Source organism: Hipposideros armiger, unplaced genomic scaffold, assembly GCF_001890085.2.
Source record: "Hipposideros armiger isolate ML-2016 unplaced genomic scaffold, ASM189008v1 scaffold_643, whole genome shotgun sequence".
In the NCBI taxonomy this organism is placed as follows: Eukaryota; Metazoa; Chordata; class Mammalia; order Chiroptera; family Hipposideridae; genus Hipposideros; species Hipposideros armiger.
This window is the reverse complement of record NW_017731993.1, coordinates 802,557-818,065: the sequence shown is the minus strand read 5'-3', so window position 1 is coordinate 818,065 and position 15,509 is coordinate 802,557. Positions and strand designations below refer to the sequence as shown.

The 15,509-nt window shown below is 42.3% G+C and overlaps 1 pseudogene; it reads right to left on the bottom strand.

Moving 5' to 3' along the window:
- The window catches only part of LOC109372550 (60S ribosomal protein L7a pseudogene), a 100,408-nt pseudogene extending 88,331 nt beyond the window's left edge, over positions 1-12,077 (bottom strand).
- Between the last annotated feature and the right edge of the window lie 3,432 nt (positions 12,078-15,509).

Genomic DNA, 15,509 nt, shown 5'->3' with positions numbered 1-15,509 from the left:
CAAGTTGCTGTCCTTTTTGTTCTTCAGTCTAGTTGTGGAGGATGTTGCTTCACTGGCCCATGTTGGTATTATCATTGCACTCTTCCCCGGTGAGGTAGTTGCTCGTGGGCCATTGGACGGCCACTCACAGTGGTTCACAGCAGCTCACGAAAGCGCACACCAGCTGCTGGCCAACCCCACTGTAGCCTACGCCGTTGCCAGTGACTCACAGCAGCCTAGCTTCAGGTCAAGCTGTTGTTCATCATCTTAGCTGTAGAAGGCGCAGCGTCACTGGCCTGCACATGGGATCTGAACCAGGGCCCTGCTGCTCAGAGCTGGCATCCCAAACCAACTCCTAACCAACGCACCACTTGGCAGGCCCAACATTGCACTTTTTAAGCTAACACAATACTTGGACTACTCTGCTTGAAACAGTTGCCTAACTGGTTTCCACTCAATCAGTCACTACTTCACACTGCAGGAGAAGTGATCTTAAAAAAAGGAGATCCTTCTAATGTGACACCCTTGCTTAAATGATATTACATGTCCATAGTTTTCCATCAAAATCCTTATGCAGTCTCAGATTTGAATTCCTAGCATTCTTCACTTGTTAGCTATGTGATCTATGAAGAAAACGAAAGCAGGACAAGAGGCTAGACAGTGATGAGAGTATTCTCTCATATCCGGTCAGAGAGGGGTTTCTCTGGGGAGAGAACATTTGAGCAGAGACTGGAATGTGGTGCGAGAGGGAGTCATTAAAATATGTGTGGGAGGAAGGTTCCAGGCAGAGGAAACAGCAAGTGCAAAAGCCATAAGACAAGAATATTCTCAGTGGGTTCAAGTGATAGGGAGGGGGCCTGTCTGATGGGCCTAGCGAGGTTATGTCAGAGAGGTGAACTGGGCCCAGGTCATGTGGTGCCTGGCATACATCCCAAAGAACTCTGGATTATACCATAAGTATAAGGGGAGGGTTTTGAGTAGAGGACAGAAATTCAGTGACTTAAGTTTGAGCAAGATCCACCTGGTTGCCTCGTAGGGCATAAACTGAAGGCAAGCAAGAGAGAGTACCTAGAATGACCATTGTCCTATTTTAATCATCTAGGTTGAGGGATACGGCCCCTTAAATTACAATGGTTGTGGTGAGGGCAGTATAAAGCGATGGGATCCAGGGGATATTTTGAAAATTGACAGGATTCACTTGTAGCTTTTATTTTGTATTTTGCCATGTATTTTACATACAACATAAACCATTTTGATCTTTATAACCATGGAAAACTGAAAATGCAAAAAATGAAAACCAATAGAAATACTAATTTTCTTGGACATTATCTTGAAGACTACGGACACTGAGCCAGATAAACTTCTACATATTGATAATATTAACTGGTATTTATTTGGGGCTTATCATTTACCATTAGATACTGAAAAAGCTTTAAACATGATTTATCATGTTTTTAAATTATTGGAACCCTATGTGTTAACTGGTATTGATATCATTGTTTTGCTAAAGAGAAAGAGAACGGCAGGACCCTTCACTCTTAGGAGACTCAGAGCCACACTGGCACTCATGACACAATTCTTGTTCTTGAATTTTAATGTAAGTGTGTGTATTTATTAAAAAATACTTGTGGGAATCAAGTCAGTATGTAGTACTAAAAATCCAACACATGTGCACATATGTTATATCTTCTTTTCTGCATCTTAGTGTGTTGTGTTGGTGTGCTAGCCCTTCCAAGGAACAGGTAAGAAAATCTCCCAGAGATGAAAATAACACAGATAAGGACCTTGTCAATAACTAAGAATGAACCACAGCAAACTCAAATTTGGAGAGTGCCCAGAGCTCTTGAAAACATTCTAAGCATTTGTAATCTAAATGCCATGGGAATGAGAGCTGGAGCATTTATCTGCATCTGAGGGCCAGCCAAGCTGCCATTTCCCCCAAGGGGCTGGGTCTGAGGTCTCTGTATTTGCTGTGCAAATATTTGCTGTGTGAATTGGGAAATAATTATGGAGCCAACCATTTCTAAGTAATGTAGGGGTGGGATAGTCTTCTGGGCAGCATTCTGCCTGAGAGCACATCCCTTCCTGCCCAGACCTCCCCTGGGGGAGGAACTAGTGAGGCAGGAAGTGCCAGAGGGCAGCGCCAGGGGAGGGAGAAACTCAGCTAAGCCAGTTGTGCAAAGACAATAGGAAGGAAAATAGCCCTGGGAGTAGGATTAGGCACCAGGAGCACCAGGAAGATCTCTGCATTTACCAAATGGCTCTGACTCAGGGAGACAACGGAGTGGAAAAGACAAAGGCACTTTCTTTGGGGTGCGAAACAGAAAGGTTTCAGAAGAAACCCCCTCTTGGTGATAACACCAGAAAGAAAAAAAGGAAAGGAAAGGATCTGGTTCAGAACTGACAAAAACTTTGCAAATGTACAGCTGAGGAGGGATTTGTACTTAAGCCATACTTACTATATCTGCCTATCATGTGTGTAATGTGTCGTGTGTGTGTAATCCTGCATATATAAAGGAACACAAAAATTTATGTTTAAGTTGACTCCAGTGAATCTGCACATAGTTCATTCATGATGCTTGGCTCTTCTCAGTGGCCCTATTCACTCATTCATTCATTCACTCATTTGGTTTTTATGCTGTTGCATTGGATGTATGAAGATCACATAACACAGTACCTTTTGCAAAGAAGTAAAGATTTCCTTTACAGTCCAGTAAAGGAAATAGTCCTTTGAATGCACAATTTTAAGCTAGTGATTGGGATATATCAAGGGCTTTATGGAAACACAGATAATGGGGTCTGTTATGGGTTGAACTGTGTCCCCCCCAATTTCATATGTTGAATCTCTAACACCAAATACCTCAGAATGTGATGTGTTTTGGAGACAGGTTCTTTAGTAAGATAATCAAGTTAAAATGAGGTCATTAGGATAGTCTCTAATCTGCCTGGTGTCCTTGTAAAAAGGGGAACTTTGGACACAGATGTGCACACAGGGGAAACACCATGTGACAATGAGGGCAGAGATGGGGACAATGCTTGTACAAGCCAAATAACACCAAAGATTGCTGGAAAACCACCAGAAGCTAGGAGATAGCCACAGAACAGATTCTTCCTCACAGCCTTCAGAAGGTCGCTTATCTCAGCTTTGGGGAGGAGGGTCAGAAGGCTTCCTGGGGGAGATGGCAGAGCCGAATTTTTAAGAACTGAACAGCAAGTTGCCAGGCGAAGGGGGTGGTGTGAGGAAGAAGCACAGGCAGAAGTATCAAGATGAGAAGAATTAGGCATTGGTGAGGTGTGACAGCAGCGTTGGAGACAGGAAGTAGGAAGAGAGATAGAATAGATCTACTAGGATACGGCAATCACCAGGCTTGGGGGTGTGTACCAACACATAAAGACAAGCCAGGCAGGCTTCCTGCTTCTGTGGAGGGTACGAACACTTAAGTCCCACGCTCGAAAACCTCTGTAGAGCAGCCAAGCCCATGGCGCCCTCCTGTTCCCAGTCATAGCTGAGTCCTGGTGTTTAGATTAGTTACTTAGTTTCACTAGACTGGTGCCTTTATGGGGACAAATCCTTGTTCAGCCATGAGAGAAGTACCACGTTTCTGGATGGCTCAAGTCCCATTCTCGGGTACTTGAAGGTCTAGCTCTGCTCTGCCTGAGATTTCTCTCATTTCAGTGATTTCCTCCCAGTCATCATGAAGAAAAAGCTCCCAAATGATGTTAATTATAGGGAATATTTAAGCACTATCTAAGGTTATAAAAATGTCCTGATTCCTCAACATTTTTGTGGCTTTGATTTTCCTCACAGTGGGACTACTGCTCATATAAAAGCTTTCCCTCAACCACTTTGTTTTATAAAATCTGGTTTAATAGGTAAGAAGAAGTTCCTGTGAAGGCTGACGGATGTTTTGTACTATGCCCTCCTCAGATGATTCTGTGTGGTTTTTGTCTGTATTTTCCACCTTTCTAGACATTTAAGGATTCTTGTGAAAAGAGATGCTGTTCTGGGAACATATGGCTAGAAATGCATGAAGATTTATTCTGGCTAATTAAGAAGAGTTTTGTTTTAATGCCAACCCAACTTTTATATAATCTTTAAAATTCTGGTGCTTTGGACTGGAGGTCAGGCCATTCACTCCTGGAGCAGCTTTAAAATGATGACATTTGTAACCTTTTCCTTTTAGGTGTATTTAAAATTACACCTAAAATAAAATATAATAACTGGTTGACACTAAAATATAATGGTCCTTGCCTTTATATAATTGACTTAAAATCATATTTGAATCATATATTAAGTATCCTAATTATCAGTAACATACATTTATTTTGAAAATTGTCTTGTAATCCAGGTAGTCTTCTCCTTAAATTTTTTTAAAATTAGCATTATAATATATGTAAAAGGAATGCATCTATATTTCAAGTATAATACTGTGTATTCAGAAGAATTAAGTGGTCCACACAAATACATAATTGAAAATATTTAAGATTTACTTTTTTAACTGAGGAAAGTTAGGGGCAAAAGTTATACAGCACATCTGCCCCTGACATTTCTGCAACACACTGCACTTCCATTGTCCTTTATCAAATACTTATTACGGATGGAGGCCAGGTACTCAGCACCAAAGGAGAGTCTGTCACGACTCATGAGGAACCACAAGTGTAAAAGGGTAGACTAATGTGCAAATATGGCAAATGCTGTAACAGGGGTTTGAAATGCTGGGGCAGCTAAGCAGAGGGGATTGAGAAATACTTCTTGGAGGCCGTATTAACCTGGGACTTGAAAGATGGGTATATACTCACCAAGTGAAGAAGGAAGGAAGGCACATCCCAAGTAGAGGAAGATCCTGGCTAACGGAAAGAAGGAAGAGATGTGAAGGTGGGCAGCCCTTGCTGGCACATCTAGAAGCTCAGTGTGACCAGACCATGATGCATGCAGACTATGGCTGGAAATGAGACCAGAGGGGTTAGGTAAGGGTTAGACGGGGGGAAATTGTGCATAACAGTTTATGGTGTCAGCATAGGTATCCTGATCAGATCAGTTATTTTAGAAGTTGACTGGGGGAGGCAGAGCAGCAGGGAAACCAGAGAAAGCGGTCTAGGTGAGGCACCTGAACTGGAAGCATCAAGGTAGGGGTGGGAGGAAGGAATGGGCTAAAGGGAAATTTAGGGCCAGGACCCCATGAATTGGGTTGTCCAGCTGGATGTGGGGGAAAGAGGAGTCAAGGATAAACACTAGCTTGGGGCATGTTGCCTGCTATGAACTCAAGTGTGACCACCCCCATTCATATGTTGAAGCTCTAACCCCCGATGTATCTGCATTTGGAAATAGGGCCTTAAGAAGGTAATTGAGGTAAAATGAGGTTATAGAGGTGGAGCCCTGATCCAATAGTGTTAGTGTCTTTATAAGAAGAGACACCAGACAGCTTGCTCTCTCTTTCTCTCCCTCGTGTGAACACACACTGAAAAGGGGGCTGACTGCCAGCAAGGCGGAGAGATCTTACCAGAAACTGATCTTGGACTTCCCGCCCAGCCTCCATAACCATGAGAAATAAATGTCTGCTGTTTAAGCCACCCAGACTGTGGAATTTTGTTATGGCAGCTTGAGCAGACTAACAGTGCCATTAACTTATATAAAGAAAGAATATGAAGGGGAGAGATTCTTGTTGTTTTATTTTACTTACTTATTTTTAGTTTGGTTTTAGACATGTCAATTATGAGACACTAATCGGGCAGAGAGAAAGAGATGCCCAGTAGGCAGCTGGGAATATAGAAGAGGAACCACAGGGAGGAGTCAGTCAGGTCAGGAGATAGTTTGGAGAGTTCTCAGTGTAGGTGAAGCAGAAGCCAGGGGAGTGGAGCAGATTGCCCCAGGAAAGAATGTAGAACAAGTAACAGGAGAAGGCAGGAAATAAGCTGAGGCATCCAGACAGTAAAGGGCAAGCAGCCAGGAAAAGAGTCAGGAGAGAGGTGTTCTAGAAGCTAAGGGGTTCTCAAGGCCACTTGTCAATAGCGTCATGTGCTGCGGAAGGCTTCACTAGAATGAAGACCAAAAAATAAAGCATTGGGCTGGTAATTAGGAGATAATTGTTAGAAACCATGTCAGCACAGTGCTATGGAATGAAGCCAGGTTGCAATGGGTTGAGAAATGAATGGGAGTTAAGAGGGGTGAGGATAGACTATGATTTTTTTTTTTAAAGATTTTTATTGGGGAATTAGGGGATGGGAACAGTGCTGGGGAATTGGGGGAAGGGGAACAGACAAGTTGCTGTCGTTTTGTTCTTCAGTCTAGTTGTGGAGGACGTTGCTTCACTGGCCCAAGTTGGCACCATCATTGCGCTCTTCCCGGGTGAGGCAGATCAGTCGCCGGCTTCTGGACAGCCGCTCACTCTGGCTGCTGGCCGCTCACGCTGGCTGCTGGCTACACACGGTAGCCCATGGCAACCCACTGCCACAGGGACTGCAGCCTACGCTGTCGCCGGCGACTCACGGCAGCCCAGCTCCAGGTTGAGCTGTTGTTCAGCATCTTAGCTGTGGAGGGCAGTGTCACTGGCCCTCATATGTGGGATCCGAACCGGGGCCTTCTGGCGTCCCAAGCCAGCTCTTAACCAACTCGCCACTCGGTCAGCCCTGGACTATGATTTTAAGATTTGCTTATGAACAGCACAAGGGAGATGTGGAGATAGCTTGAGGGTGAGGCATATATGAACACAATTATTTCCTTCTATGTTCCTGAAACTCCACATTAATTTCCATTTTCATGCTAAGGAACCATGGACAGCTAAAAGAAACCAAACTGTACTCTCCTTTTATGCAAATCAACCCCTTTCCTCGTTTTGGATTTTTAGATGTCTGTTTTCCTTCCAACAGGGACAAATCCCTTGTCCCCTTTTCCTATAGACTCTTCATCCTATTGGTTCCTTTCTACTAACCTCCTGATGACCACCATGTTTTAATTAGGTGTCAGGATTCCCGAAGTGAAGATATAGTTATGCATGTGCTTGTGACTTAGTGTGTATCAGAAACTGCACATGAGTATGTGTGAGAGACGGTGTGTGTGTTAAGGGACAGGATGTGAATATACAATATGATGGCAGAGGTCTATATTCTATGAAGAGGGTATTACTAAAAGTAAAATTTATGTTATACATATGTTACCATGATAAAAAGAAAACCAAGACAGTTATTATGGCTACTCTTCTTCCAACTTCAGATTACAGTTAGAATAAAAAAATGCTAAGGAAAATATTTGTGTTTTCTTTTTTTTCCCCTCTATCTGTTACACATTTATAGACAGACAGCTACTTAGATATGCTTGTATGAATCTATCTATCTTGGAGATTGTCAGTCCAGTGGGATGTGATGTAGGCCTCTGTTTTAAATTGGTTAATAGTTGAAGTCCAAAGGAAATATGTATTAGGATATTTTTTTTTCCTGGAACATCAAAATAATTCATTAATTTAAGAAGAAAAGTCATTCATATGTGACCTTGTGTAATGTTTGACTTTTGAAATGCTACACATACTGCTTATCTGGTTTTTGCTGGGGAATGGCCATATCCAGCATGGATAAAAGGCTTCCAGCTGGGATGACTAGCCTATAATTAGTGATGCATTTTTTAAAAGGAAAACCAGAAATTATTGGAGACAGTTGATGTAAAAATCTCTACACTTCTAAAGTAAATGGGTTTATAGCATGACAATTTTAGTCCTATGGATACAATTACACACACACACACACACACACACAACACACACACACGCACCACTTTCTCTTGCCAGGGTATTTGAGGAATTCAGCTGTCCTTCTATTGATTTCAATAGAGCTCCCTGGAAATAAAATTTGAGTCTTTGTGATACTGTGACATAAAAAGAAATATCTACGTGGTCTTTGTCCCCAGTTCCCACACAGAGCTCCTAAAACTCCTATAATTTCCTGAGTGATAGGAGCATCTTTGGTTATAATATTTGGTCTTTGTTTCTGGTTCCCGACACAAGAAGAATTTCTAATACTTTTGGAATTTCCTGAGAGAGGGGGGAAGGTGAGAGGAGCATCTTCTGTTACTCATAATAAGCTCTTTCAAACTTACCTGTGTTTATGTGAATGAGGTGACTCTTGGTGGGTCCCTAGCTAGTTTAGGGTCTGGTTGCCAGAGGAACCAATCATGTGATTAGAGTGTTGAAATTTTCAGTCCCACTTCCCAACTACTGGGGAGGGGAGGGATGCTGGAGATTGAGTTAATCCTCAGTGACCAATGATTTAATCAATCATGTCTATGTCATGAAACTTCCATACAAATTACTAAGTGGCAGAGTTGGGAGAACCTCTGAATTGGTGAACACACAGAAGTACTAGAGAAAGGATGCCAAAGTAGGACTCATGGGGGTGAATATGTGTCCTGAGGTTATCCAGGCAGCAGTTTTTAAAAAGAGGCCCCTGTTTTTAAAGTAGAGGCCCCTGCACTCTGGAAATTCACACCCTTTAGTACTAGTTATTTTCTTGCATTATTTTATTGATGATTTCCTCCCCATCCATATTCTCTCTCTCTCTCTCTCTCTCAATTTTTCCTCTGCCTTTTTTCTTTATTATTTATTTATTTTGACATTCAATATTACTTTATATTAATTTCATGTGTACAGCATAGTGGTTAGACATGTATATAATTTAAGAAGTGATTCCCCTGACTAATCTAGTACCCACCTGAGCACAATGCATAGTTATTACTGTATTGTTGATTATATTCTCTATAGTTTACTTTACTCCATGACTATTTTGTAACTATTGGGTTGTTGAAAAAGTCATGACGCATTTTTGGAACAAAAAACATAGAAAAAATAAGTCATGACTTTTCCAACAGCCCAATACCATTTGTACTTATTAATCCCATCCCCTTTTTTACCTTGCCCCTCTACCCCCTCCCATCTATTACCCCAATAAATCTAATACCTATCTGACAGCATACATAGTTATTACAATATTATTGACTATATTCCTTATGCTATATCCTACATCCCCATGACTACTGTGTAACAACCAATTTGTACTTCTTAATTCATTCGCCTTTTTCACTCACCCCCAAACCTCTTTTCACCTGGCAACAACCAAACTATTCTATGTATCTATGAGTTTCTTTCTGTTTTGTTTGTTTGTTTGTTTATTTTGTTCTTTAGATTCCACATATAAGCAAAATCACATTGCATCTATCTTTCTCTGTCTGACATACTTCACTCAGCACAACACCCTCCAGGTCCATCCATGCCACCCCAGATTGCAAGAACCCATTCCCATTTATTGCTGAGCAATATTCCATTGTAGGTATGTACCATCTCCTCTTTATCCAGTCATCCATTGATGGACACCCAGGCTGCCTCCACATTTTGGCCTTTATGAACAATGCTGCAATGAACATATGGATGCATTCATCCCCTTGAAGTAGTGTTTTGGTTTTTTTTGGGTAAATACCCAGAAGTAGGATTACTGGGTCCTTCTTCGTTTCTTGTCAGAGTCTTTGTTTTAGAGTCTATTTTGTCTGGTGTAACTATTGCTACTTCAGCTTTTTGTTTTGTTTTGTATTGTTTCCATTTTTATGTAATATCTTTTTCCCATCCCTTTACTTTCACTCCGTGTGTGCCTTTTGATCTGAAGTGATTCTCTTCTAGGCAGTATATGTAAGGGTTTTGTTTTCTTATTTATTCAGCTACCCTATCTTTTAATTGGAGCATTTAATCCATTTATACTTAAAGTAATTGTTGATAGATATGTAGTTATTGTCATTTTATTATTCAGGTACTTGATCTCCCCCCCCCCCTCCCGGCCCCTTTTCATCTTAAAGAAGTCTCTCTAAGATTCCTTATAATATTGTTTTGGTGGTGATAAACTCCTTTAGCTTTTTCTTGTTTGGGAAGCTCTTTATCTGTCCTTCAATTCTAAATGATAACTTTGGTAGAGTAATCTTGGTTGTAGTTCCTTGCTTTTCATCATGTTGAATATTTTATGCCACTTCCTTCTGGCCTGCAAAGTTTCTGTTGAAAAATCAGCTAGTGATCTTATGGGAGCTCCTTTGTAGGTAACTAACTACTTTTCTTTTGCTGCTTTTAAGATTCTCTCTTTGTCTATAACCTTTGCCATTTTAATTATAATGTGTCTTGGTGAGGGCCTGTTTGGGTTCATTTTGTTTGGGACTCTCTGCACTTCTTGGGCTTGTATGTCTATTTCCTTCATCAGATTAGAGAAGTTTTCAGTCATTATTTCTTCAAATAGGTTCTCAAACCCTTGCTTTTTTTCTTCTCCTTCTGGTATCCTTATGTTGTAAATGTTGGTATGCTAGATTTTGTCCCAGAGATTTCTTAAACTATCCTCATTTTTTTTGGATTCTTTTTTTTTTTTCCTGTTCCAATTAAATGTCTTCTTCTACCTTGTTTTCCAAATCACTGATTCGACCCCGTGTTTCGTCTGGTCTGCTGGTGATTCTTTCTAGTGCATTCTTCATTTCAGTTATTGTATTCTCTACTTCTGACTGGTTCTTATGGTTTCTATATCTTTTTTTATGCTTGCTATCTTTTTGTTGAATTTCTCACTAAGTTTCTTGAGTGTCCTTATAACCATTGTTTTGAACTCTGTGTTTGGTAGGTTGCTTTCCTCCATTTTGTTTAGTTTTTTTTTCTAGAGTTATCTCCTGTCCTTTCATTTGGGAAGTACAATAGTTCTTTGTTTCCTCATTTTGGCTGCCCCTCTTTTTGTTTTTATGTATTAGTTAGACCTGCTATGCTTCCCAGTCTTGGCCAGGGGGCCTTATGTAGTAGGTGCCCTGTGGAGCCCTGGTACCATCTTCCTGGTAATCTGTTCCAGGTGCTCCAGGAGTGTCCCTTGTGTGGGTTGTGCGTGCCCTCCTATTATACTCGAGTCTTGATTGCTATTGGCACATCAGTGGGTGGGATTGACCCTCAGCCTGATTGGCTGTGAGGTTTGGCCATGTCCACAGATTATAGACGGCTGTGTGTGTGGCTTAACCCATGACGTAGGATTCAGCCTAGCAGACTCTGGTGCCTGTTGAGACTGCCCTTTGTGTGTGCTGCCTGTGGGGCTAATTGTGTGGTGCTCTGAAGCCAACCTCAAAGTATGTTTGTTCTGGGGCCTCTTGGGAGGGGCTCCTGTGCAGGCCCAAGTCACTCACTCCCTGCCAGGGATACCTGCTAGGAGCTACAAAGTGATCCATGGTTATTCATTGCCTGTGTCAAACCTGGAGGTGCTTGGGAGAGGGCATACTGTGAACTGAGGATGGTTGCCACCAGTACAGGGCCTGGGGTAGCTCCGCAAAAAAGCCAGGACACCCCGAGGCCTGCTGCCATCTGACAGCTCCCTTAAGGTTCAGCCACTGATAAAGCCTCATGCAGCATGCAAGTTGGATGAGTCAGGGTCTCAGGGAGTCACTAGAGTGGGAAGAATTGTGGTCACTAGGTTAACATAGATTCTGGTTTGGTGCTAGAACTGAGCCTGGAGCTACTCAGCAAAAGCCTCAAAGCACACCAAGGCCAGATGCTGCCTGCCTGTGGCCCGTGGACTCTGATAGTTTTCTAAGAAAGAGTGCAGTGAAGGGTGGGGCTGGCTCACCAGAGAAAGTGCCTCTGGCATTGGGTGAATTGGGTGGGGCAGGGTCTCAGTGAGTCAGCATGGTCAAATAAGCAGAGCTCACCAGACCAATCAGATTCAGATTTGGCCTGTGGGGGTGGGCTTAACTCAGAAAAGATGGCGTCCACCTGCTGGCTGCATAGGAGGAGGAACCCACATGAAAAATGCCAACTGTCTTCCAGCCCTCGCTTCAAAGCCACACACCTCAGTCTGACCCCTGTATGCCTCCGATGTCCCCTGTGTCACTGTCCCTCCGCTGGAGCCCAAGGTGAGTGCCTCTGAGTCACTGAGTCTGTGCACGAGGCCTTTAAGAGGATATCTGGGTTTCCTGCAGCCTTCTGTCTTACCAGAATGGTGGAATCCTCACTGTTTTTCACAGCCAAATGTTGTGGGGACTCCTCGGCACCAGTACTCTGATCTGGGGAGTCAAGTGTGAGGCTGGGGCCTCTTGCTCCTCTGGGGGTAACTTCCATGGCTGAGATAGTTCTCCTAATTCTCAACTGCCACATGGAGGTTTGGGGCCAGTTGTTTCGCGTCTCTGCTCTTCCTACAAGTCTTGACGTGGCTTCTTCTTTATATCCTTAGCTATAATGCTTCTGTTCAGCTAGACTTCAGATCATTCTCCAGCTTGATTGTTCTATAGTTTAGTTGTAATTCTAATGTACTCATGGAAGGAAGCAGGCACAGTGTTTTTCTACTCCGCCATCTTGTCCTTACCTCTTTGATGAGCAAGTTTTCTGTTCCCAGAAATGCCCTGTGGTAAGAATACTGTATTAAGCTAAGAAGTTCAAGCATTATCTTTGCCCTGAAGGACATTAATAGGACTTGCTTGGTGGGCTTTTGCCTCATAGATGGTTGTGCTTGCAATAGATTCAATTGAGATAAAGTGAAGAAACTTGCCCTTGGCATTCATGTAGAGCCCATCCTAGAGAAGCTGGGGGGCCCAGGTGTTAATCTGTTAGCTTCAGGGGGACTTATACTTTTACATGTTGGTTGCCCGTTTTGGATTTTAACCCCATCAAGGACAGGGGCAATGTTTTTTTTCTGTCTTGGTGTTCCCAGTGCTTACCAGCATGGCATCTAACAAATAGAATGGACTTAAGTAATGTTTGGGGGAGGGAAGACAGAAGGCAGAGAGGGAAGAAATGAGGTCAAGAACCTAATGTGGCCAACCAGTTTCAGAAGCTAGATGTGGTAGAGGGAGAGGAAATCGGGCAAGGTGGGAATCAGGTGTTGGCAATAAAGCACATGTGTTCTATATGGATGAAAGTAATGAGAGTAAGAACCCAATCCCGGAAAACATTCTGAGAACAGGACTGGGAAGGATCAACAAAGAGTTATGCTAGGGAGTTAGAATGAACAGGTCCCAATGTTGGCCAAGGACCTTGAACAGTGTTCTGGGGGATCTTGTGACAGTGCCTTTGTCCCTCCTGCTGGTCAACAAGAGGGTCACTGGGAATCCAGAGTTTGGTAACACCATGTGGCCCAGGGCCATCTCTAAAGTTATCGTCTGCCTCTCTTCCCTGGCTTCCTTATCCTTGTAATATTTCCATAAAGGCAAAATTGTGGGAAATGAATGGCCCAAGCTGCCTTATTTTGTGTTAATCTTATTTTCTCAAAAACCATTATGTTTTTTCTTTTGTGTCCTTTACAGCTCTGAACAGTGTCTTACACATAGTAGTTGCTTCAGAAACTCTAGGCTGAGAAACTTTCTGTATTGCAGATATAAGTGCTACAGAGACTGTCCTACTTTTGGATTCCTTTCACATCAGTGGCAGCTATAGGGCAGGTGTGCTTTAGACAATACCACTTAAAGTGGACTTTTATTTCCTTCTCTGCGAAAGAAGTTGCCATTTTGTTTGGAGCTGAGGGAAGATAGCAAAAAATAAGGTATAAAGATATTGGTAAGCTTCATTCTGGGAATTGGGTCTAAAATAGATATTAGGCAAAAGACACTGAGGTGAATATCAGGGCCAGAGGATGATGCCAAGCTCAAAGTGAAAGGGAGGAGATGAAAATGTGGTCAAAGTAATGCAAGAGTCTGTGCAGCTCAGCTGGCCAGTGGAAAGTACTCTGGCTGTTCTAGCAATGTGGTCTCTTTGCTTATTGCTATCTTTGCTACAGTTCATATTTGAATTAGTGATTGCATCTGAAGAGGCCAGTGCAGGGATAAAGCATCCATTTCTCAGGAGTGGAAAGGGAGAGCAAGGAACTTTCCTTTGGCTTAAGCTGTCTGACACCGAGACAAAGAACGTGACCTCACACTGGACGAGTCACAGCCAATCCCCTTTTGTCCTAGGGAGAGGAGAACAGATTTGCATGACTTCGCAAAATCTCTGCATCTATTTAGATTACTGCCAAAAGATACCATCTAACCTGTTTGTGCAGGGACACATGAGTATTTCAGAACAGGAAACATCATCCTGTGCACAGAGGATAGTAATTTGGTCCCCTGAAGTGCTTGACGCAATGCAGTATGTTGTTTTCAGGAAAAATTTTATTTGGTGTCTATTGAGGTCTCAACCAAACATATACCTGTCATTAATTAGTCTTTGACTCTTGTCCATAAAGGTGGATAGAACGCTCTTGAAGGAAAGGAAAGAGCTTTGTACCGATGTTGCCTAGCAACCAAAATCTCTCTTTTTTTCAATTTGTTGTTTCTAAAAGTTCTACAGCATGTTAAATTAATCTGGGTCTGAGGCATAAGGCTCCTGTTTGTGTTTAGTGGCTGCTGTGCACTCACAAGAAGATAGACATGCTTCTTCTGGGCACTTAACTTCCTAATGGGCTACAGGGTCTGGGAGCAAAAGTCATCAACTTGAGGAGTATGTACAGACTGGGCAGAAAGGGACCATTAGAGACAATTCCGAGCGTCTGTCCCCCCCCAGCTGGGGATCAGCTTCTCTGGTCCTATATTGAAAGCTGAGTACTGGGGCTTCTTTCCTTCTTGACTATGCCTTCTCTGGTTCTAGGCCTCTATCCATGGGTGTCAAGTCTTTATCAGCCAGTCCACATTTTGTCTGTTTTCGTTTTCAGGTGGTTGATCCCTTTACTTAATGACTTGGGTTGGTATGCCTAAACTCACTCCTCTGTGATTATAAAGTATGGTCCTGGACTGACACTTCAGGAGACTTGGGTCCGAATCCTAGCTCTGCCATTAACTTGCTGACTTAATTTTAGCAAATTACTTGGTACATCTGTTAAGATAGGTAAACTGCTTCAGGAACAAATAAATCCTGAACTCTCCTTGGGTTTATACTACAAAGGTTAGTTTCTTGCTTATAGGATAATTCAGAGATCCAGGCAGCTTTCAGACTGAGGTTCCACCATTGAAAATGTGGGCCTCCCAGGGGAAGGAGAGACAGGGGTGCATATTAGCTCTTTACTCTTATCCAGGAATTAACATGTCATTTCTGCTCAGAGTGCATGGGACAGAACTAGTGACACGGACACAACCTAACTTCAGGAGAACTGGGAAATGTAGGAGAACATCTGGAATATTTGGTGAGCAGCAACTGTTTCTGCTACACTTGGCGTCTTTGAGTCTCAGTCTAGTCATCTGCAAAATGAGAAAGTTGGGCTAGATAATTCCTAAGTGTCCCTTTATAACTATAAAGTTCTGGGAAACTGATTAAACACTGCCATGATTCCAGATTAAGTATTTCAACTTCTCCTGTAAGTATAGTTCTACTTTTAAAAGGAATAGATTAGCATTATCTGTACCCACTCACTTTATTGTCCTAAATTGAATAGTCTCACTTTTTTTTTACCATAAAAACTATTTTTTACTTCTAGAAAAATCCGACAAATTAGTAAAACGTGTTTCTATAGCTAAACTTTTCTTAAAACAAATTCTTCAGTTGGAAGGATTTAAGAGAATTTTAATCATTTATTGTCCTAATAAC